At 38.6% G+C, this 23,356-nt stretch overlaps 1 protein-coding gene across 2 annotated transcripts in view; it reads left to right on the top strand.

Moving 5' to 3' along the window:
- Positions 1-23,356, top strand: part of RNF115 (ring finger protein 115) — a 65,918-nt gene that overhangs the window by 34,203 nt on the left and 8,359 nt on the right. The gene's annotated exons all lie outside the window — the stretch shown is intronic.

The raw sequence follows: 23,356 nt of genomic DNA, 5'->3' as shown, positions 1-23,356 counted from the left end.
CAACTCATATACACATACAATCAAACATTAAGTCTTTCTGATTTTTTTCCTATTTCTCAGCTCCCATTTTGTCCAACCATTTTCCCCCTAGTTCATATCTACATCTTGTTTGCCTGCACTATTGCATTAGCCTCCTTCAAAGCTTTATCATTCTTTTTTTTTTTTTTTTTTTTTTGCGGTAGGGGGCCTCTCACTGTTGTGGCCTCTCCCGTTGCGGAGCACAGGCTCCAGACGCACAGGCTCAGCGGCCATGGCTCACGGGCCTAGCCACTCTGCGGCATGTGGGATCTTCCCAGACCGGGGCACGAACCCATGTCCCCTGCATCGGCAGGCGGATTCTCAACCACTGTGCCACCAGGGAAGCCCAACTTTATCATTCTTAAATTTACTCCCATATTACCCTTGCAGGATTATCTGCCTCAATTTTCAGATCTGTATCACTTCCTGCCTTAAAATCCATTGTCATGGGGTCTATAACTTCATATACAAGGCCCTTTATGTAGAGGTTTTAAACTCTCCCGACCCCTGTAGCCTTGTTTCTGGTCACTTCTTGCTTTTTTTTTTTATTCTACCAATACGAAACTTGTAGTTTTCTACATATGCCATACTGTTTCATGCTTCTATTTGTTTTCTTAATCTGTTTTCTCTGGCAGAAGTACCTCTACTGCTTTTTTAACCCAATTAGTCAGTCCTTCACTGAATTTAGGAAGCCTCCCATGACCGCCAGGACTGTATCAAATGCTCTTCTTTTGTGCTTCCCCAAAGCACCTTATGCATTCTTCTATGCATACTTCTAACTACACAAACTGAAGTTATTTTAATACTAGGTAGCATTCCTGAAGAATACATACTGTGCCAGGCTTGACATTCATTAGCCCATTTAATGTTCCCAGTAACCCTATGAGGTAGGTATTATTGAGGAAAATTGAGATTTTGCCTTATTAGAGCCTCTGTTAGTTATCTATTATTGCATAACAAATTACTCTAAAACTTGGTGACTTAAAAACAGTAATAATCATGTATTCTCTGTCACAGTTTCTTTGGGTCAGTAATTTGGATAGGGTATGGGGAAATAGTTTGTCTTTGCTGTATGATGTCTGGGACCACAGCTAGAAGACTTAAAGCTTAAGACTTGACTGGAATTTGCAGGCTTATTTGCTTACATGTCTGGTGGTTAATGCTTGCTCATGGCTGGGGGTCTAGTTCGTGCTGCCAGCTGGAAAACCCACACATGACCTTCCTTAGTTTTAAGAGTCAAGACATGTTTTTTGGGGGTTTTTGCAAGATGTCCATTAATTTGGATTTGTCTGGTTGTTTCTTCATTCAGATTAAATACCTGAGCAAGAATACAAAATAAATGATGTATCCTTCTCGGTGTATCACAACAGAGGGTGCTCATGATGTCAGCTTGACCCATCATGGGTGATGTTAAGTCTGACCATTTGGTTAAGGCAGTGCTTGCCAAATTTTTCTTATAAAGGTGCCCTTTCTCTTTTGAAATTAATATATAATCTGAGGTGATACTCGGAGATTGAGTAAATATCTGGTTCTTTCATAGTTTTTTACCTAATGATATTAGACTCCATTGATGATTCTTGCCTGAATTATTACTATAATGGCTATACAATAATGATTTTCTATTTCTTTGATTCTTTCTACAGCTATTAGACAATCTGTTGTTAAAAAAATTTTTTTCTCTCTCCCTGCCCTACCTTATCTGTCTACTTATTTATTTTAGCCCAGACTCATGCGTTTTGTTTTAATCATTATTCATTTTGATGATCAAATAATCTCAGTTTGGCCAGAGAAATTGGATCTAAGCATTTTAGGTAGCAGCCCTTATTCACAGCCCTTAAATTAATAAGAGAGTTGGGACGTCTAAGTAAAGTGATCATCTTGTGTTTCTCTGATTATTAGCTGATAATTTCTTGCCAGTTGGACAAATGGAGCTTCTGCTGCGTTTCCTTTAATGGAAATAAAATCTTTCAAGAAGATTTTTTTTTTTAGTTGTCAAATAAGAACAGGGAGATTTACCCTAATTTGTCAGTTCTACTGTATGAATGCTTAAAAACAATATGAATGCTGTTAGGCAGCCATATATCCTGTCTGCAATCTAATAGAGATGAAGGTGACTAACATTTACCAAATGCCTAGGATTTTTTAGGCACTAGGCTGTATACACTCTTCTCACAGAGCCGTTGAGCTGGGTCATGTACAGTTAAAGAAGACAGGGGTCAAATTTTAAACTGTTTTGCTCAAAAATTCCTTGCCAGACTAATAAAATATCAATGTGAAGATATTAGCTTGGATCAGTTCTCCTTGGTTGCTTTGCCTCTTTATACCGTAGGAAATTGTGGTCTGTTCTGCTACTACACTGTCTCTTTAACTGATAGTAAGAGTGGGAGAAAGACATGAGCTTCCTTTTCTCACATGTCCTTTACTGATAATCATATTACCTTAGTAACATGCAAGCAACAAATAACCTGATTTAATGATGGCTCAAACAAGCTTTTTTTTCCTTACATATAACAAGTCTGTAGGTAGGTCACAGCAAATTAGTTCAGTGCGTCAACCGTGTTAGGGTTGGATCTCTGTGATTCTCATGGTCTTTCCCTCATGCTTACTGCCTTAGGACTTCAGGCAGGAAGAAAAGGGAAAGGAATAGCACCAGTTTATTTGTCCCATGTTTTGAAGGAAAGGAAAATCTTTTTCACTGCTCCACTTCCACCTCTTCACTTCCTGCCTAGAAAATTCTATTCCCTGGGCACTTTGTCACATGCTCCCCACACCCAGCTGTAAAGAAAGCTAGGAGAGCATGGATTTAGCTTTTCTGTCCTTTGTAGTAGGAGGTGGCAAGGGAGAAAGCTGTTGAGAATGGATTTGGGGTCAGCCTGTCAGTGTCTGCTAATTAGCTATTTTATTAGCTACTTCAGCTAATAGAATAAGTGGCATGTTATTTCATTATTTTATATTAAACAATGTTATAGCAATCTTCTGAAGATTTTAATCCTATTGCTTGTGAAATATATTAACCATGGGCACCCCTCCCCGACCCCTTTTTTGTGGATGTCATGAACTCAGTGATTTTGGCTCTAAATCAGTGTTTTCTGCGTTTTAGTCATTCAGGTACTGTATTGATGAATTTTTCCCTCTCTGTCATCATCATTATTATTATTTAATGTTTTCTTTAAATGGACCTACCTGTTTTTTTTACCCGTGTTACCAAACTCAGGTTCAGCTGCTTGCCTTTCAAAAGCCAATATTTGAGTGACCAGTGTTGGTAGGAAAGGAAAGGTTGCTTTATTTAGGAGGCTGGCAACCTGGGGAGAAGGCAGACTTGTGTCCAAAGGTCAACTCCCCTGCTTCTGATCAGGGGGCAAGAGCTTTGAAAGGGGGGTTTCAGGGGTGTATAGGCGGAGGGAGGGGGCTATGTGCAGAACAGCACAGTCAGCTCCAGCAGTCATCTTGAAGTTGGTCATGCAGTGATCTGATCAGCATCATCTTGATTGTTTTAAGTACAGTTCATCTTCAGTTCCAGGGTTGGTTTATTCCCATTTCCTTGAGGCCAGTTCTCAGAATTGTTAAGATGGAGCAGCTTATGTCATGGCTACAGTCTGGTCATCATGTAGTTAACTTCTTCCACCTGGTATGGGTTTCAGTATCTGCAAAACAGCTCAAAAGCTATGGCTCAGAATATTATCTGTAGACCTTGAAGAGGAACTAAAGGTCCTTGACTTTGTTTAACGACTAAACTACTGTTTGGTTTTGTTTGACTGCTTTCCTTTGCTTCTGTATTTTCCCATTTCTCTGATTAATTTTATTCTAAAGTTTTTCTAGAGACAAGAGACAGGCAGAGGACATGGTGGGGTCTGTCCCAGGAAGGCCCCATAGGGTCCTTCTGTTACACTTATTTAGATGTTCTGTGAAAAGAAACTTCACAGTATTATCTGTGTAAACATTATTGACTGTATATCATTAGCTGTTTGTTTGGTTTTTTTTTTTCCACTTAAGTAGAGACTACTTCCTGCTGTAGGATCAGAAAATGCCAGATATTACATTTTCATTCTAAGCATGCACTTAGGAAGAAAATAGCCAACCATTAGAGAGATGTGTAAAAATGGATTTTGCTGTGTTTATATGGAAAATAAAAAATCCAATTTACGTACCCGTTTATACCTGTTGTAGTTTTTTCTCACTGCTCCATGGGGGTAGGGACAATATCTAATTAGATATCATTATTATCTAATTTTCTTCACATAGCAGGATATTTTGTCGAACTTTCCATGTCATTACTTATAGACCTGCCAGCTCTGTTGCATTTAAACACACGAATAGAATTCCATCTTATGAATGTATGGTAATTAATTTAGACAATTCCCTAATGATGAACACTGGAGAGCTTTTAGATTTTCTTCTTTCGTCATTATAGACTATAGTGCATTGAACACTCCTTCTTGTTTATATATTTTTGTATGTCTGTGAGAATCTATCTTTCCATATTTTAAATTCTTTTTTTCTCTGTACTTCATTTTGGATATTTTCTGTTGACCCACCTTCAGTATCATTAGTCTTGTCTTCTGCTGTTTTTGATCTCCTGTTAAACCTATCAAATGAATTCCTTATTTCAGATATGATGTTTTTCATTTCTAAAATTTCAGTTTGATTGCTGTATGGATTCAGATTCTTTGGTGATATTCTCCATCTTTATTTGAACATACTAGTCATAGTTAATTTAAAGCCCTTTTTTGGTAACTTCAGTATCTGGATCATCTCTGGGTATTTTTTTTTTAACATCTTTATTGGAGTATAATTGCTTTACAATAGTGTGTCAGTTTCTGCTTTATAACAAAGTGAATCAGCTATACATATACATATATCCCCATATCTCCTCCCTCTTGTGTCTCCCTCCCACCCTCCCTACCCCACCCCTCTAGGTGGTCACAAAGCACCCAGCTGATCTCCCTGTGCTATGTGGCTGCTTCCCACTAGCTATCTGTTTTACATTTGGTAGTGTATATATGTCCATGCCACTCTCTTCGTCCCAGCTTACCCTTCCCACTCCCCATGTCCTCAAGTCCGTTCTCTACATCTTCGTCTTTATTCCTGTCCTGCCCCTAGGTTCTTCAGAACCATTTTTTTTTTTAGATTCCATATATATGTGTTAGCATATGGTATTTGTTTTTCTCTTTCTGACTTACTTCACTCTGGATGACAGACTCTAGGTCCATCCACCTCACTACAAATAACTCAATTTTGTTTCTTTTTATGGCTGAGTAATATTCCATTGTATATATGTGCCGCATCTTCTTTATCCATTCATCTGTCGATGGACACTTGGGTTGCTTCCATGTCCTGGCTATTGTAAATAGAGCTGCAATGAACATTGTGGTACATGACTCTTTGAATTATGGTTTTCTCAGGGTATATGCCCAGTAGTGGGATTGCTGGGTCGTATGGTAGTTCTATTTTTAGTTTTTTAAGGAACCTCCATACTGTTCTCCATAGTGGCTGTATCAATTTACATTCCCACCAACAGTGCAAGAGGGTTCCCTTTTCTCCACACCCTCTTCAGCATTTATTGTTTGTAGATTTTTTGATGATGGCCATTCTGACTGGTGTGAGGTGATACCTCATTGTAGTTTTGATTTGCAACAAAGAGTAGCCACCACTCGCCACTCGCTGCAACTAGAGAAAGCCCGCGCACAGCAATGAAGACCCAATGCAGCCATAAATAAATAAATAAATAAATAAATAAATTCAGTATATATTAAAACCAAGTTGGAAATACTTTGTGTAGATTGGAGTTAAGTTTAGGCTCAGTTAATTATAGACAGATATTCCCCAAGTGAAAGTCCAGGCAGGATGTTTAAAAATTATGCATGCTGGAGGACAGTTTCTTTTTGGTCTTGGCTTTCCTCCCATTTCTTGCAGGGTGACTAGCACTGCTCTTTCCTTGCTACTAAATACGAATGGTACTACCCCATTTACTGTAACTAGCAAAACCATCTCCTTGGATTCCTAAGTTGCTGTGTAGGGACAATATTAAGAACCACGGATATAAATCAGATGTTCTTAGATGGATCTAGATGGTCAATCAGTATGTTATCTTCATCTGTCTCTCTCTTTGCTGGCATCATTATTAGATTGCTCTCCTGTGTAAAATGAAAGATAGCTAATTGTTGTTCCAAGTTTATAAGAACATTAGAGCATTCATCCCAGAGGATATGTGCATCTATCAACTCCCAGGGAGGATCTCTGGCTTGGCTTGTGTTTTGTGCCCACACGTCTGGTGGTGAGTGTATTATTCTTGTGTATTTTTTGAGTTAAGGGTCTGTCCCCTCTCATTTATTGAATAATCCATCTGATTGGAAATGTTACCTTTGTTATATATACAGTTTCATATTCATCTCTATCTGGATTCTCTGTTATGGTCTGATCTTTATTTGTGTACTCCTGTGCCTATGTCTTACTGATTTACTTTCTATAATTTTATAGTATGATTTGATAGCTAGTAGTGAAAGTCCACTTCGTTATTGTTCCTTTGCAAAAATTTTTGGATGCTTCTCTTACATTTACTCTTTCAAATGAATTTTAAATGCAAATTTGTCAATCTCTGACCTCTCTCCCATCCCATTGAGATTCTGATTGGAAGTTCATTTGGGGAAGTTCATTTGGGGACTGTTCGTACTTTTTATAATACTGAAACTTCTCATCTAGGCCCATGGCTCATATCTCAATTTGTTTGGTTCTTTTTTTATGTTATTCAGTAAAGTTTTATGGTTTCACTTAATTTTAAACTGATTATTAGATAGATTGTTACCCAACCCCGTGCTACTTAATTGAATTCTCTTATTAGCTCTAATAGTTTTTCATTTTGTTCTCTAAGCTTTCTAGATTAGCAGATATATCAGTTGATTGATACAAATATTGATTGTATTTTTCCTCTATGTTTATGCCTCATTATTTTTTCTTATCTGTTGCATTGACTATATTATCAGAACAAAGTTGTCTAAGTGTAGCCATCTTTGTCTTCTTCCTGACTTAAATGAGAGTGAATTAGTGTTTCTTTATTAAGCATATTCACTTTCGGTTCCTAATATGGTTCCTATCACATTAAGAAAGGTTTATTTTATTCCTAATTTATTATGGGCTTTTAATTGAGGATGACTAGTGATTTTATCAAATGACCTTTGCAGTCCTATGAATATGACCCTTATAGTTTTTCTCCTTTAAACAATTAATACATTTTATTAACTAATAGATTTTCTCACGTTGAACCAACAGTTTGAATTCAACAGGCTTCGAATAAAAAGTACTTTGTCAAGGAGTGTTAATCTTTTAATACGCTATTGGAGTTGATTTCTTCCTAATCTTTTTTAGGAGTTTTGCATCGATTCATAAGGGAGCTGGTAATTTTCTTGTGTTATCTTTATCAAGTTTGGGTATCAGGGTTGTATTAGTTTGATAAAATGAACTGGGAAATCTTGCTTTGTTCTTAGGCTTGGGAATAGTTTAAATAAGGAATTATCTATTCCTTAAAGGTTTGGTAAAAGTTACCTTTAATTTCATCTGGACCTAGAATCTTTTGGGGGACCAGATCTGTTACAACCTTTTCAGTTACTTCTAGGGTTAATGGTCTAGGGTGGAATTTCATTCATTTTTGTATTCCCAGCTTCTAGGTAGTGTCTGTTTTATAGTGGACATTGTATATATTTGTGTTGAATGAATGGTTAATTTTAATTTTGTTGCTAAGAGGTATGTATGGAACATATGAATTAGTAGTTATAATAGCTAAGAGTTTGTGACAGGTACTAGTCTGAGTGCTTTTCAGGTATTTGTTTAATCTTCACTATAACTCTCTGGAGAAGTTACTGTGAATATCTCCATTCTACAGTAGAAACTGAGGCACAGAGAGGTTAGGTAAATTGCCTAAGGGTATGAAGCCAGTTAAATATTGGAGCCAGGATATGGCAAAATTGATGATATTTGTATTTGGTGGGATTATGAATGTTTCAAAATAATTGAAAAAAATTTAACAGTATCTTATAGTCTTCCCAATTTAAAAAAAAAAAGAATTAAGCATTTTCCTAACTTTCTCAGAAATTTTTCTTCCAAGGGACACATACCAGTGTGTCAGTAAGTAGAACTTGGGAAGTTTTAAATTCAGTTTATTTTCTCTTTTCTTTCACGTAAGTGTAAATGGAACGCAACACATCTTTGGGGCATATTACTACTCTGCCTGATTAGCAGGTCTACTCAGATTGTTCACATGATTGTTATTACTTTACAGTAGTTGTCATTATAATGTCACCCAATGTTTTGAAAACACTTTACAATTTTGTATTTTATAGGTTTTTTTAATTGATTAAATTCTGGCTTGGCTTCTTCCTGATAACAGTTTGTCCTGTTGATCTGAGAAGTAGTATAACTTTTTATCCTCCTCGTCAGGTTCTCAGCTAGTGGTTTCCATGGGCTACATCTCAGGCTTCTGATCATTCCACCCATTTTACTGTAGACAGAGTACTTTGTCATTTAATAAATCAGATGTCAGGGATTAGCCTTTGTGGGATTATTAATGTGCTCCTCACACCAATTTAAGGAGCTCTCCTGAAATGAGATGTATTTTCTTTGGCTTTTTCATTGACATGAGTGAAGCCTTTTTTGCTCATATAAGGAAGGGTAAGTCTTCAATTGTTCATCCGTTCTGCAAATATTTATTGAGTGTGCCTAAAGTCCTCTAATTTGCAGCTTTCAAATGATAGTTTATCTGGGTGTAATCAGGTCATCTTATCTAACCTTAAATAATTATCTGACCTGTGCCAGAAGAGTAATTTATTAATTTACAACTCGGGGAGTTCTACTTCAGTGACTGGAAAACTCATTTCTGCTTATTAGCTTAATAATGTCTTTGAATTTCCTAGATATCAAGAAATCAAAAGCAATCAGATGGTTACTTGGTGTGTATAGAGTCAGCAAAGGAAATTACATAATCTTTTGGAGAAATTTCATTTGGATTGTGATAAGCCTAAGGAATTATTCATATTTCATCTTTTTTAAAAAAAATTAATTTTATTTTTGGCTGCATTGGGTCTTCATTGCTGTGCGCAGGCTTTCTTTAGTTGTGGCGAGCAGGGGCTACTCTTTGTTGTGGTACGCAGGCTTCTCATTGTGGTGGCTTGTCTTGTTGCGGAGCATGGGCTCTAGGTGCGCGGGCTTCAGTAGTTGTGGCACGTGGGCTCAATGGTTATGGCTCATGGGCTCTAGAGCTCAAGCTCAGTAGTTGTGGCACATGGGCTTAGTTACTCCACGGCATGTGGGATCTTCCCGGACCAGGGCTCGAACTCGTGTTCCCTGCATTGGCAGGTGGATTCTTAACCACTGCACCACCAGGGAAGTCCTTATATTTCATCTTAATGATTTTATTTTTAGGATGGAAAAGTATTTATGTTTGTCATTTGTTCCTTTTCTTTGTATTAGATCAACACTAATACATTCATACTTTCCTGGCTTCATAGAGATTACCACCTTTTAGTTTGCACTTATTACATTAAAACCTATCTTTTACTTCAGTGTGGTACCCTTTTTTTTTTTTTTTTTGCGGTACGCGGGCCTCTCACTGTTGTGGCCTCTCCCATTGTGGAGCACAGGCTCCGGACGCGCAGGCTCAGCGGCCATGGCTCACGGGCCCAGCCGCTCCGCTGCATGTGGGATCTTCCTGGACCGGGGCACGAACCCATGTCCCCTGCATCGCCAGGTGGACTCTCAACTACTGTGCCACCAGGGAAGCCCATCAGTGTGGTACTCTTAACATTTAAGGTTTCCTTCCTTAAGAATATGTTTTCCTGAAGTTAACCCTAGGTTCTGGGACTTAACATTTTCTGACCACTAATCACAACTCAGATTTTGAGAAATGACTTCATTTCGGTTGTTAACTTTTTTTGTTGCTATTTAAAAGTAACAGGTTTGTTTTGGTTTTTGGCATGGATTAAAAAAACAACATTACCCAGAAATAGCCACAGTTATTATACCTTGGTACATAATTATGTAGACCTTTTCCCATATATATATGAGATATCTACATCTATATAATTGAAATGGAATCATACTATACCTATTTTATAATCTCCTTTTTTTATCTTAATAGATTGTATATGTCTTTCAGTGTCCATCTGATTGGGCCCCATCTTGGGGTCTCTTAAGTCATTCAATAAACATTTGTGTACTACTATGCCAGGTGCTATTCAGGATGTTGGGCATACAGTAGTGAAAAAAACAGTAAAAAATGATTGCCCTTGTGGAATTTACGTAGTAATGGGGGATGACAGACAAGCAAAATAAATTAAATTGATAGAGCGTTAAGCAGTAGTAAATGCTATGGGGAAAAAAAGGCAGGGAAGGGAGTTAGGGAGTGTGGGAGAAGTGATGTTTCAAAGAGTATAGTCAACAAAGGCCTTGCTGAGAAGGTTTTTGAATAGACATAAAGGAAGTGAGGGAATGAGCCAAGAATGTGCCAACAAGGAGAGTCTAGTGTGGAGCAGAGTAAGAGAGGGGAATAGTAGGAGATGAGGTCACAGAGCAGTTGTTGGGGCTGGGGCTGGGTAGCTGAGTATGAGATCATGTAGAGACTGGTCGCCTGTTATACAGGCTTTTATTCTGAGTGCAGTGGAAATCCAGTAGGAAGTTTAGGGCAGAAGAATGACATGGTCTAACTTATGTCCTAAAATGATCATTCTAACTGCTGTGTTGATAATAGAATGGCCAGTGGTATGTGTGTGTACAAGAGGCACAGGGGCAAAGACAGAAGCAGAGAAACCATTTAAGAGGCTGTTGCATTAATCTAAGTTAGAGATACTAGTGGCTTGGATGAGGGTTAGTGCAAAAAATGGTTGGATTCTAGATAAAGTTTGATAATGGGCATGATAGGATTTGCTGGCAGATTGGATATGAGGTATAGCAGAAAGAAGAGTTAAGGATGACAAAAAGGTTTTTGGTCTGCGCAACTAGAAAAATGGAGCCACCATCAGCTGAAATGCGGAATACTAGGGGGAACAGGTTTGGGGGAGAAGATCTAAGAGTTCAGTTTTGGACATAACAAGGTTGAGGTGCTTATTACACATTCAAGTGGTGATGTTGAGTAGGCAGAGGTCTTGGCTAGAGATAAAATCTGGAAGCTGTTGCCTCTTTATGATACTTAAAATTATAAAACTGGATGAAATTGCCAAAAGAGTCAAGATAGAAAATAGAAGAGCTCAGAGAATTGAGCTCTGGGCCCTCATTGATTAGAAATTTGGAAGATAGGAGGAATAAGTAGAGGAGTCTGAGAAGGGAGCTAGGAGGAAAACCTAGAGAGATTCCAGCTTTGGAGACTGCGTGAATACTCTTATCTGGTCTTAGCATACCCCTCCAGACCCTGTGGATTGCTTTTTCTCTTCTGTGGGTCGCTAAAATTAAATACATACACCTCTTCCCCTACGCCTTTTAGCTACCTTGTACTTTAACAAGAAAAAGTTTTGGTTTAAAAAAAAAATTCAGTGTAAATACTGTATGTATCAAGTGAAGATAATCTCCTAACAACAGCTCATATACTTACTGGGGTCACCCTGAGCAGTTCTCTCTGTCACTGCTGAGGTGGAACCAACATCTCACTTCCAGAGGGTAAGCAGCCGATAGAGGGGAAATCAGCGGCTGATCCATTGAGGTGTCCCTGGCAATTCCAAGTATTTGTATAGGGTCAGCTTTAGAACTTCAAGGAACTAGGCTCTCTCTCAAACTTGATTATTACCATTTACTTATTGGTTAGTTCAAGCATGTGATAAACTGTTCTTCTAATTAGTCATCCCTCAGTATCCATCGGGAGCATTGGTTTCAGGACACCCCCCACCACCCGCCGTGGATACCAAAATCTGAGGATTCTCACCCCTGATATAAAATGGTGTAGTATTTGCAAATAACCTATGTACATCCTCCTGTATATTTTAAATCATCTTTAGAGTACTTGTAACACTTAATACAATGCTATGTAAATAGTTATAAATACAGTGTAAATGCTATATAAATAGTTGGTGGTGCACGGCAAATTTAAGTTCTGCTTTTTGGAACTTTCTGGAGTTTTTTCCCCCCCGATATTTTTAATCCTTGGTTGGTTAAGTTCGTAGACGCAGAACCGGTGGATACAGAGGGCCAGCTGTACAGCATACCCCATTTTATTGCACTTCACTTTATTGCACCTAGCAAATAGTGCGTTTTTTACAAATTGAAGGTTTGTGGCAACCCTGCGTCTAGAAAGTCCGTCGGTGCCATTTTTCCAACTGCATTTGCTCACTTCATGTCTCTGTGTCACATTTTCATAATTCTTGTAATATTTTAAACTTTTTCATTATTGTATTTGTTATGGTGAGCTGTGCTCAGTGATCTTTGATGTTACTACTACAACTTGCTGAAGGTTCAGATGATGGTTAGCATTTTTAGCAATAAAGTTTTTTTTTTTTTATCAGTTCTTACTTTATTATTATTTTTTTTTCTTTTTTTTTTCTTTTACAAATTTAATCAGTTATACATATACATATGTTCCCATATCCCCTCCCTTTTGCGTCTCCCTCCCACCCTCCCTATCCCACCCCTCCAGGCGGTCACAAAGAACCGAGCTGATCTCCCTGTGCTATGCGGCTGCTTCCCACTAGCTATCTACCTTACGTTTGGTAGTGTATATATGTCCATGCCGCTCTTTCACTTTGTCACAGCTTACCCTTCCCCCTCCCCATATCCTCAAGTCCATGCTCTAGTAGGTCTGTGTCTTTATTCCTGTCTTACCCCTATGTTCTTGATGAAATTTTTTTCTTAAATTCCATATATATGTGTCAGCATACAGTATTTGTCTTTCTCTTTCTGACTTACTTCACTCTGTATGACAGACTCTGGGTCCATCCACCTCATTACAAATAGCTCAATTTCATTTCTTTTTATGGCTGAGTAATATTCCATTGTATATATGTGCCACATCTTCTTTATCCATTCATCCGATGATGGACACTTAGGTTGTTTCCATCTCCGGGCTATTGTAAATAGGGCTGCTATGAACATTTTGGTACATGTCTCTTTTTGAATTATGGTTTTCTCAGGGTATATGCCCAGTAGTGGGATTGCTGGGTCATATGGTAGTTCTATTTGTAGTTTTTTAAGGAACCTCCATACCGTTCTCCATAGTGGCTGTACCAATTCACATTCCCACCAGCAGTGCAAGAGTGTTCCCTTTTTTCCACACCCTCTCCAGCATTTATTGTTTCTAGATTTTTTGATGATGGCCATTCTGACTGGTGTGAGATGATATCTCATTGTAGTTTTGATTTGCATTTCTCTAATGAGTAAAGATGTTGAGCATCCTTTCATGTGTTTGTTGGCTGTCTGTATATCTTCTGTGGAGAAATGTCTATTTAGGTCTTCTGCCCATTTTTGGATTGGGTTGTTTGTTTTTTTGCTATTGAGCTGCATGAGCTGCTTATAAATTTTGGAGATTAATCCTTTGTCAGTTGCTTCATTTGCAAATATTTTCTCCCATTCTGAGGGTTGTCTTTTGGTCTTGTTTATGGTTTCCTTTGCTGTGCAAAAGCTTTGAAGTTTCATTAGGTCCCATGTGTTTATTTTTGTCTTTATTTCCATTTCTCTAGGAGGTGGGTCAAAAAGGATCTTGCTGTGATTTATGTCATAGAGTGTTCTGCCTATGTTTTCCTCTAGGAGTTTGATAGTGTCTGGCCTTACATTTAGGTCTTTAATCCATTTTGAGCTAATTTTTGTGTATGGTGTTAGGGAGTGATCTAATCTCATACTTTTACATGTCCCTGTCCAGTTTTCCCAGCACCACTTATTGAAGAGACTGTCCTTTCTCCACTGTACATTCCTGCCTCCTTTATCAAAGATAAGGTGACCATATGTCCGTGGGTTTATCTCTGGGCTTTCTATCCTGTTCCATTGATCTATCTTTCTGTTTTTGTGCCAGTACCATACTGTCTTGATTACTGTAGCTTTGTAGTATAGTCTGAAGTCAGGGAGCCTGATTCCTCCAGCTCCGTTTTTGGTTCTCAAGATTGCTTTGGCTATTCGGGGTCTTTTGTGTTTCCATACAAATTGTGAAATTTTTTGTTCTAGTTCTGTGAAAAATGCCATTGGTAGTTTGATAGGTATTGCATTGAATCTGTAGATTGCTTTGGGTAGTAGAGTCATTTTCACAATGTTGATTCTTCCAATCCAAGAACATGGTACATCTCTCCATCTATTTGTATCATCTTTAATTTCTTTCATCAGTGTCTTATAATTTTCTGCATACAGGTCTTTTGTCTCCTTAGGTAGGTTTATTCCTAGATATTTTATTCTTTTTGTTGCAATGGTAAATGGGAGTGTTTCCTTGATTTCACTTTCAGATTTTTCATCATTAGTATATAGGAATGCCAGAGATTTCTGTGCATTAATTTTGTATCCTGCAACTTTACCAAATTCATTGATTAGCTCTAGTAGTTTTCTGGTAGCATCTTTAGGATTCTCTATGTATAGTATCATGTCATCTGCAAACAGTGACAGCTTTACTTCTTCTTTTCCCATTTGGATTCCTTTTATTTCCTTTTCTTCTCTGATTGCTGTGGCTAAAACTTCCAAAACTATGTTGAATAAGAGTGGTGAGAGTGGGCAACCTTGTCTTGTTCCTGATCTTAGTGGAAATGGTTTCAGTTTTTCACCATTGAGGACGATGCTGGCTGTGGGTTTGTCATATACGGCCTTTATTATGTTGAGGAAAGTTCCCTCTATGCCTACTTTCTGCAGGGTTTTTATCATAAATGGGTGTTGAATTTTGTCAAAAGCTTTCTCTGCATCTATTGAGATGATCATATGGTTTTTCTCCTTCAGTTTGTTAATATGGTGTATCACGTTGATTGATTTGCGTATATTGAAGAATCCTTGCATTCCTGGAATAAACCCCACTTGATCATGGTGTATGATCCTTTTAATGTGCTGTTGGATTCTGTTTGCTAGTATTTTGTTGAGGATTTTTGCATCTATGTTCATCAGTGATATTGGCCTGTAGTTTTCTTTCTTTGTGACATCCTTGTCTGGTTTTGGTATCAAGGTGATGGTGGCCTCGTAGAATGAGTTTGGGAGTGTTCCTCCCTCTGCTATATTTTGGAAGAGTTTGAGAAGGATAGGTGTTAGCTCTTCTCTAAATGCTTGATAGAATTCGCCTGTGAAGCCATCTGGTCCTGGGCTTTTGTTTGTTGGAAGATTTTTAATCACAGTTTCAATTTCAGTGCTTGTGATTGGTCTGTTCATATTTTCTATTTCTTCCTGATTCAGTCTTGGCAGGTTGTGCATTTCTAAGAATTTGTCCATTTCTTCCAGGTTGTCCATTTTATTGGCATAGAGTTGCTTATAGTAATCTCTCATGATCTTTTGTATTTCTGCAGTGTCAGTTGTTACTTCTCCTTTTTCATTTCTAATTCTATTGATTTGAGTCTTCTCCCTTTTTTTCTTGATGAGTCTGGCTAATGGTTTATCAATTTTGTTTATCTTCTCAAAGAACCAGCTTTTAGTTTTATTGATCTTTGCTATCGTTTCCTTCATTTCTTTTTCATTTATTTCTGATCTGATTTTTATGATTTCTTTCCTTCTGCTAACTTTGGGATGTTTTTGTTCTTCTTTCTCTAATTGCTTTAGGTGCAAGGTTAGGTTGTTTATTCGAGATATTTCCTGTTTCTTAAGGTGGGATTGTATTGCCATAAACTTCCCTCTTAGAACTGCTTTTGCTGCATCCCATAGGTTTTGGGTCGTCGTGTCTCCATTGTCATTTGTTTCTAGGTATTTTTTAATTTCCTCTTTGATTTCTTCAGTGATCACTTTGTTATTAAGTAGTGTATTGTTTAGCCTCCATGTGTTTGTATGTTTTACAGCTCTTTTCCTGTAATTGATATCTAGTCTCATAGCATTGTGGTCGGAAAAGATACTTGATACAATTTCAATTTTCTTAAATTTACCAAGGCTTGATTTGTGACCCAAGATATGATCTATCCTGGAGAATGTTCCATGAGCACTTGAGAAAAATGTGTATTCTGTTGTTTTTGGATGGAATGTCCTATAAATATCAATTAAGTCCATCTTGTTTAATGTATCATTTAAAGCTTGTGTTTCCTTATTTATTTTCATTTTGGATGACCTGTCCATTGGTGAAAGTGGGGTGTTAAAGTCCCCTATTATGATTGTGTTACTGTCGATTTCTCCTTTTATGGCTGTTAATATTTCCCTTATGTATTGAGGTGCTCCTATGTTTGGTGCATAAATATTTACAATTGTTATATCTTCTTCTTGGATTGATCCCTTGATCATTATGTAGTGTCCTTCTTTGTCTCTTCTAGTAGTCTTTATTTTAAAGTCTATTTTGTCTGATATGAGAATTGCTACTCCAGCTTTCTTTTGGTTTCCATTTGCATGGAATATCTTTTTCCATCCCCTTACTTTCAGTCTGTATGTGTCTCTAGGTCTGAAGTGGGTCTCTTGTAGACAGCATATATATGGGTCTTGTTTTTGTATCCATTCAGCCAGTCTGTGTCTTTTGGTGGGAGCATTTAGTCCATTTACATTTAAGGTAATTATCGATATGTATGTTCCTATTCCCATTTTCTTAATTGTTTTGGGTTCGTTATTGTAGTTCTTTTCCTTCTGTTGTGTTTCTTGCCTAGAGAAGTTCCTTTAGCATTTGTTGTAAAGCTGGTTTGGTGGTGCTGAACTCTCTCAGCTTTTGCTTGTCTGTAAAGGTTTTAATTTCTCCATCAAATCTGAATGAGATCCTTGCTGGGTAGAGTAATCTTGGTTGCAGGTTTTTCTCCTTCATCACTTTAAGTATGTCCTGCCACTCCCTTCTGGCTTGTAGAGTTTCTGCTGAGAGATCAGCTGTTATCCTGATGGGGATTCCCTTGTGTGTTATTTGTTGTTTTTGCCTTGCTGCTTTTAATATGATTTCTTTGTGTTTAATTTTTGACAGTTTGATTAATATGTGTCTTGGTGTATTTCTCCTTGGATTTATTCTGTATGGGACTCTCTGTGCCTCCTGGACTTGATTAACTATTTCCTTTCCCATATTAGGGAAGTTTTCAACTATAATCTCTTCAAATATTTTCTCAGTCCCTTTCTTTTTCTCTTCTTCTTCTGGAACCCCTATAATTCGAATGTTGGTGCGTTTAATGTTGTCCCAGAGGTCTCTGAGACTGTCCTCTGTTCTTTTCATTCTTTTTTCTTTATTTTGCTGTGCAGCAGTTATTTCCACTATTTTATCTTCCACCTCACTTATCCGTTCTTCTGCCTCAGTTATTCTGCTATTGATCCCATCTAGAGTATTTTTTATTTCATTTATTGTGTTTTTAATCGATGCTTGATTCGTCTTTAGTTCTTCTAGGTCCTTGTTAACTGTTTCTTGCATTTTGTCTATTCTATTTCCAAGATTTTGGATCATCTTTACCATCATTATTCTGAATTCTTTTTCAGATAGACTGCCTATTACCTCTTCATTTGTTAGGTCTGGTGGGTTTTTATCTTGCTCCTTCTCCTGCTGTGTGTTTTTCTGTCTTCTCATTTTGCTTATGTTACTGTGTTTGGGGTCTCCTTTTTGCAGGCTGCAGGTTCGTCATTCCCGTTGTTTTTGGTGTCTGTCCCCAGTGGCTAAGGTTGGTTTAGTGGGTTGTGTAGGCTTCTTGGTGGAGGGGACTACTGCCTGTGTTCTGGTGGATGAGGCTGGATCTTGTCTTTCTGGTGGGCAGGTCCACGTCTGGTGGTGTGTTTTGGGGTGTTTGCGGACTTTTTATGATTTGAGGCAGCCTCTCTGCTAATGGGTGGCGTTGTGTTCCTGTCTTGCTAGTTGTTTGGCATAGGGTGTCCAGCACTGTAGCTTGCTGGTCGTTGAGTGAAGCTGGGTGCTGGTGTTGAGATGGAGATCTCTGGAAGATTTTCGCCGTTTGATATTATGTGGAGCTGGGAGGTCTCTTGTGGACCAGTGTCCTGAAGTTCGCTCTCCCACCTCAGAGGCACAGCACTGACTCCTGGCTCCTCAGTTTGGGATGATTTGTTGTCTATTCATGTATTCCACAGATGCAGGGTACATGAAGTTGATTGTGGAGCTTTAATCCGCTGCTTCTGAGGCTGCTGGGAGAGGTTTCCCTTTCTCTTCTTTGTTCTCACAGCTCCTGGGTCTCAGCTTTGGATTTGGCCCCGCCTCTGCGTGTAGGTCGCCGGAGGGCGTCTGTTCTTCGCTCAGACAGGACAGGGTTAAAGGAGCAGCCTCTTCGGGGACTCTGGCTCACTCAGGCCGGGCGGGAGGGAGGGGCACGGAGTGCGGGGCGAGCCTTTTGGGAGGTCTGGGGTCTTCTGCCAGCGTTCAGTAGGTGTTCTGTAGGAGTTGTTCCACGTGTAGCTGTATTTCTGGTGTATCTGTGGGGAGGAAGGTGATCTCCGCGTCTTACTCTTCCGCCATCTTACCCGGAAGTCTCTAAAGTATTTTTAAATTAAGGTTATGTACAATGTTTTAGACATAATGCTATTGCACATTTAGTAGACTACAGTATAGTGTAAACATAACTTTTATATGCACTGGGAAACCAAAAAATTTGTTTATTGCAGTGGTCTGGAACCAAACCTGTGATATCTCTGAGGTGTGTCTGTACTAGCAAGCAGGGAGGGTGTATTAGTTACTTATTGCTGTGTAAACAGGTTATCCCAGAATTTAGCATCTTATAACAACAGACATTTATCATCTCACAGTTTCTGAGGGTCAGGAATTTGGGAGCAGCTTAGCTAGGTGTTTTTAGTAAAGGTTTTCATGAGGTTGTAATCAAAATGTCTGCTGTAGCTGCAGTCAACTGAACCCTAAACTGGGGCTGGAAGATCCACTTCCAAGATGGGTCAACTAACATTGCTGTTGGCAGGACGCCTCAGTTCCTCACTGTGTGGACTTCTCCATAGGACTTCTTCGGTGTCTTCATGACTTGGCAGCTGGCTTCCCCTAGAGTAAGTGATCCAAGAGAGAGAAAAGAAGAAGGGAAAAACCGTAAAGCCTTTTTATATCCTGATCTTGGAAGCCAAACACTGTCCTTCCAGCCATACTTTATCTATAAGAAGTGAGTCACTGAGTCCAGTCCACATTCAAGGGGAGGAGGATTAAGCTCTGTCTCTTAAAGGGGAGGATTATTAAAGAATTTGTGGACATATTTGAAAACTACCACAGTTTAATGTTTGGCCAGAAATTACTTACATTTCTCCCATGTGCAAAATACATTCACCTCCTCCCAAGACCCACCAAAAGTCTTGTCCCTGTACAGCATCAACTTGAAATTCAGGTGGTTGTCATTTACTTAAGTCCAAGTGTGGATGAGGCTCTTTGCATGTAGTTCCTCAGACATAATTCCTTTTGATCTATAAACCAAAGAGGCAAGTTTTCTACCCCTCATATATACCCAACATATAGTGATGGGACAGGCGTATAATAAACAGGTATAGAGCTTCCTGTTTATAAAGGGAGAAGATGAAAGGCACAAAGAAGTCACTGATTCGTAGCAATTTTAATGTTTGTCTGGATAAGTGTTGGACCTTCCTTGATTAGGACTTAGTTCTACTTCTACCCAGGAATGCTTCTCTGTAGCTCTTGTTTCCTCCTTCCTGGCTCTTGATTCTACCCTATGAGTCATTCTTTTCCATAAAAAGTAGTCCAGATTTGCAACTTCATAGTTTTCTTAGCCTGCTTCTTGCCAGTAGAATTTTGAGGGCCCAAAGGGTCTCTTTTCATTTTGTACTGCCTCTGTACCTTTCAGTTTAAGCTGGCAGTGTTTCTTTTTACTATTAGTGAGATTTATGCCATTAACAAAAGTTATACCCACAAATCTTTTTATATAATCTCTTTTTTACCTTGGGCTTCTTCTGGGATTGCTGAAGGACAATACTTGTAGTGGGATAGAATTATATCCCCCCTACCCCCAAAGAAATGTTCAAGTCATAACTTCCAGTACCTGTGAATGTGACCGTATTTGGAAATAAGATCTTTATACATGTAATCAAAATAAGGTGAGATCATATCGGGTTAGAGTGGGCCCTAATCGAATGGTGTTTTTATAAGAAGAGAGAAATTTGGACACAGAAGACACAGAGAAGAAAGTCATATGACGACCGAGGCAGAGATTGGAATAATGTGTCTCCAAGCTAAGAAACAGCAAGGATTGCTGGAAACCACCAGAAGCTGGGAGAGAGGCATGGAATAGATTCTCTCGTAGAGACTCCAGAAGGAACTAACCCTAATAGCATCTCAGTTTCAGATTTCTGACTTCCAAAACTGTGAGAGAATAAATTCCTCTTGTTTTAAGCTACCCAGTTTGTGGGAATTTGTTAAGGCAGCCCTAGGAAACTAATACAACACACTGAAGCTTCTTAGAAGCTCAGTTGTTTAATTGAATAGCTCTCTAGGCACTATGTGAACTTTCTGAGGTCTTTTTTTTTTAATTTATTTATTTTTGGCTGAATTGGGTCTTCATTGCTGCGCACGGGCTTTCTCTAGTTGCGGCAAGTGGGGGCTACTCTTTGTTGCCATGTGCAGGCTTCTCAGTGCGGTGGCTTCTCTTGTTTTGGAGCACAGGCTCTAGGCACACGGGCTTCAGTAGTCGTGGCATGCAGGCTCAGTAGTTGTGGCTTGCGGTCTCTAGAGCACAGGCTTAGTGGTTGTGGCACACGGGCTTAGTTGCTCCGCAGCATGTGGGATCTTCCCGGACCAGGGATCGAACCCGTGTCCCCTGCATTGGCAGGCGGATTCTCAACGACTGCGCCACCAGGGAAGCTCCTCTTTCTGAGGTCTTAACAAAGAATTTTTATAGCCACACTCTTGGCTTCCTCTTTAACCATTTTCTTGGCAATGCCCATGATTTGATCTTTGCTCAGAAACCATTTCTTTCTTTTTTTTTTAAAGCTATTTCTTAATTTTAGTATCATTTGCCATCTGGAGAGGCCAGAAATTTTCAGAATTATCTAGTCTTAACTCCTTTTTAACTATTCTTCCTTTAATTTATTCCTCTTCTCTTGCATTTTAATACAGCAAGAAGAAGTCAAAAGGATCCTTCAACACCCCTGTCTGGAAATCTTGTTAGCTACATTATCACCCCATTCATGAGCCACAGCTTCCACTTTCCATGTTATATCAGGCAACAGCTTTTCCCACTACATACATAACAAGGATCCCTTTCCCTCCCATTTCCAAAAACATTTTTCTCACTTTCCCTTAAGTACTCACCCATAACTTCCTCAAAAGCCATCATGCTTCTACAATTTCTTAAAGGCTCTTCAAACTTTTACTCACTCTCCTCAAAGTCCTTCCAACTCTGCCCTCTGCTGAGTTCCAAAGCTACTCCCGCATTTTAGGTTCTTGTTACAGCAGTACTCACTTCTAGGTATCAAAATCTGTATTAGTTATCTATTGCTGTATAACAAATTATCCCAGAGCTTAGAGGCTTAAACAACAGATATTTATTATCTCATAGGTTCACTGGGCCAGGAATCTGGGAGCAGCTTAGCTAGGTGGTTCTGGCCCAGGGTCTCATGAGCTTACAGTCAAGACATTGGCCATTGCTGTAGTTATCTGAAGAATCAACTGGGAGTTACTCAAAGTCCGGCAAGTTTGTTCTCGCTCTTGTCAGGAGGCCTCAGTTCTTTATCATGTGGGCCTTTGCACAGGACTGCTTGATATGGCACTGTCCCAGAGAAAGTAATCCAAGAGAGGCTGCAAGGAGGAAGCCACAGTGCCTTTTATGAACTAGTCTTGGAAGTCAGTTATCCCACCATATTCTATTGTTAAGAAGTAAGTCACAGTATGGTACTGGCATAAAAACAGACACCTAAATCAATGGAATAGAATAGAGGGTCCAGAAATAAACCTTTGCATATATGGTCGATTAATTTATGACAGAGGAGCCAAGAATATACAGTGAGAAAGGACAGTCTCTTTAATAAACGGTGTTGGAAAAACTGGACAGCCACATGTAAAAGAATGAAACTGGACCACTGTCTTACACTATACACAAAAATTAACTCAGAATGGGTTAAAGACTTGAACATAAGACCTGAAACCATAAAATCCCTAGAAGAAAACAGGCAGTAAACTCTAAGACATCAGTCTTGGTCGTGATTTTTTTGGATGACTCCAAAAGCAGAGGCAACAAAAGTAAAAATGAACAAGTGGGACTACATCAAACTATAAAAAGCTTCCGCATGGCGAAGGAAATCAACAAAATGAAAAGGAAACCTACTGAATGGGAGGAGATATTTGCAAATGATGTATCCAACAAGCAGTTAATATCCAAAATATACAAAGAACTCATGCAACTCAACAACAACAAAAACAAACAACCCAGTTTTAAAATGTACAGAGGACTTCAATAGACATTTTTCCAAAGAAGACCTACAGTTGGCCAACAGGCACATGAAAAAATGCTCAACATCACTAATCATCAGAGAAATATAAATCAAAACCACAATGAGATATCACCTCATACCTGTTAGAATGGCTGTTATCAAAAAGGTAAGAAATAACAAGTGTTGATGAGGATGTGGAGAAAAGGGAATGAACCCTTGTACACTGTTGGTAGGAATGTAAATTGGTGTAGCCACTATGGAAAACAATATGGAGGTTCCTCAAAAAATTAAAAATAGAACTACCTTATGATCCAGCAATTCCACTTCTGGGTGTTCATCTGAAGAAAACAAAAACACAAATTTGAAAAGATATATGCATCCCCCTGTTCATTGCAGCATTGTTTACCATAGCCAAGACATGGAAACAACCTAAGGGTCCACTGATGGATGAATGGATGAAGAAATTGTGGTACATATATATAGTGGAATGTTATTCAGCCGTGAAAAAGAATGAAATCTTGTCATTTGCAACAACGTGGATGGACCTTGAGGGCATTATGCTAAGTGAAATAGATGAGACAAAGAGAAACACAAATACTGTATGATCTAATATGTGGAATCTAAAAAAAGAATTCAGTAACCGAGTTCACAGATATAGAGAATAGATTGGTGAGTTGCCAGAGGCAGGGGTTGGGGTATGGGTGAAATGGGTGAAAGGGGTCAAAAGGGACAAATTTTCAGTTATAAAATAAATAATGGGGATATAATGTATAACACGGTGACTGTATCATCAGGGAAATGCAAATCAAACCCACAATAAGATACTATAGTTAATTACAGTATTATCATTTTAATACTGTATTGCATATTTGAAAGTTGCTAAGAGAGTAGATCTTAAAAGTTCTCATCACAAGAAAGTAAAATTTTAGAACTATGTATG

This window comes from Mesoplodon densirostris, chromosome 2 (assembly GCF_025265405.1).
Source record: "Mesoplodon densirostris isolate mMesDen1 chromosome 2, mMesDen1 primary haplotype, whole genome shotgun sequence".
In the NCBI taxonomy this organism is placed as follows: domain Eukaryota; kingdom Metazoa; phylum Chordata; class Mammalia; order Artiodactyla; family Ziphiidae; genus Mesoplodon; species Mesoplodon densirostris.
This window is presented reverse-complemented; position numbering and strand designations above follow the sequence as displayed.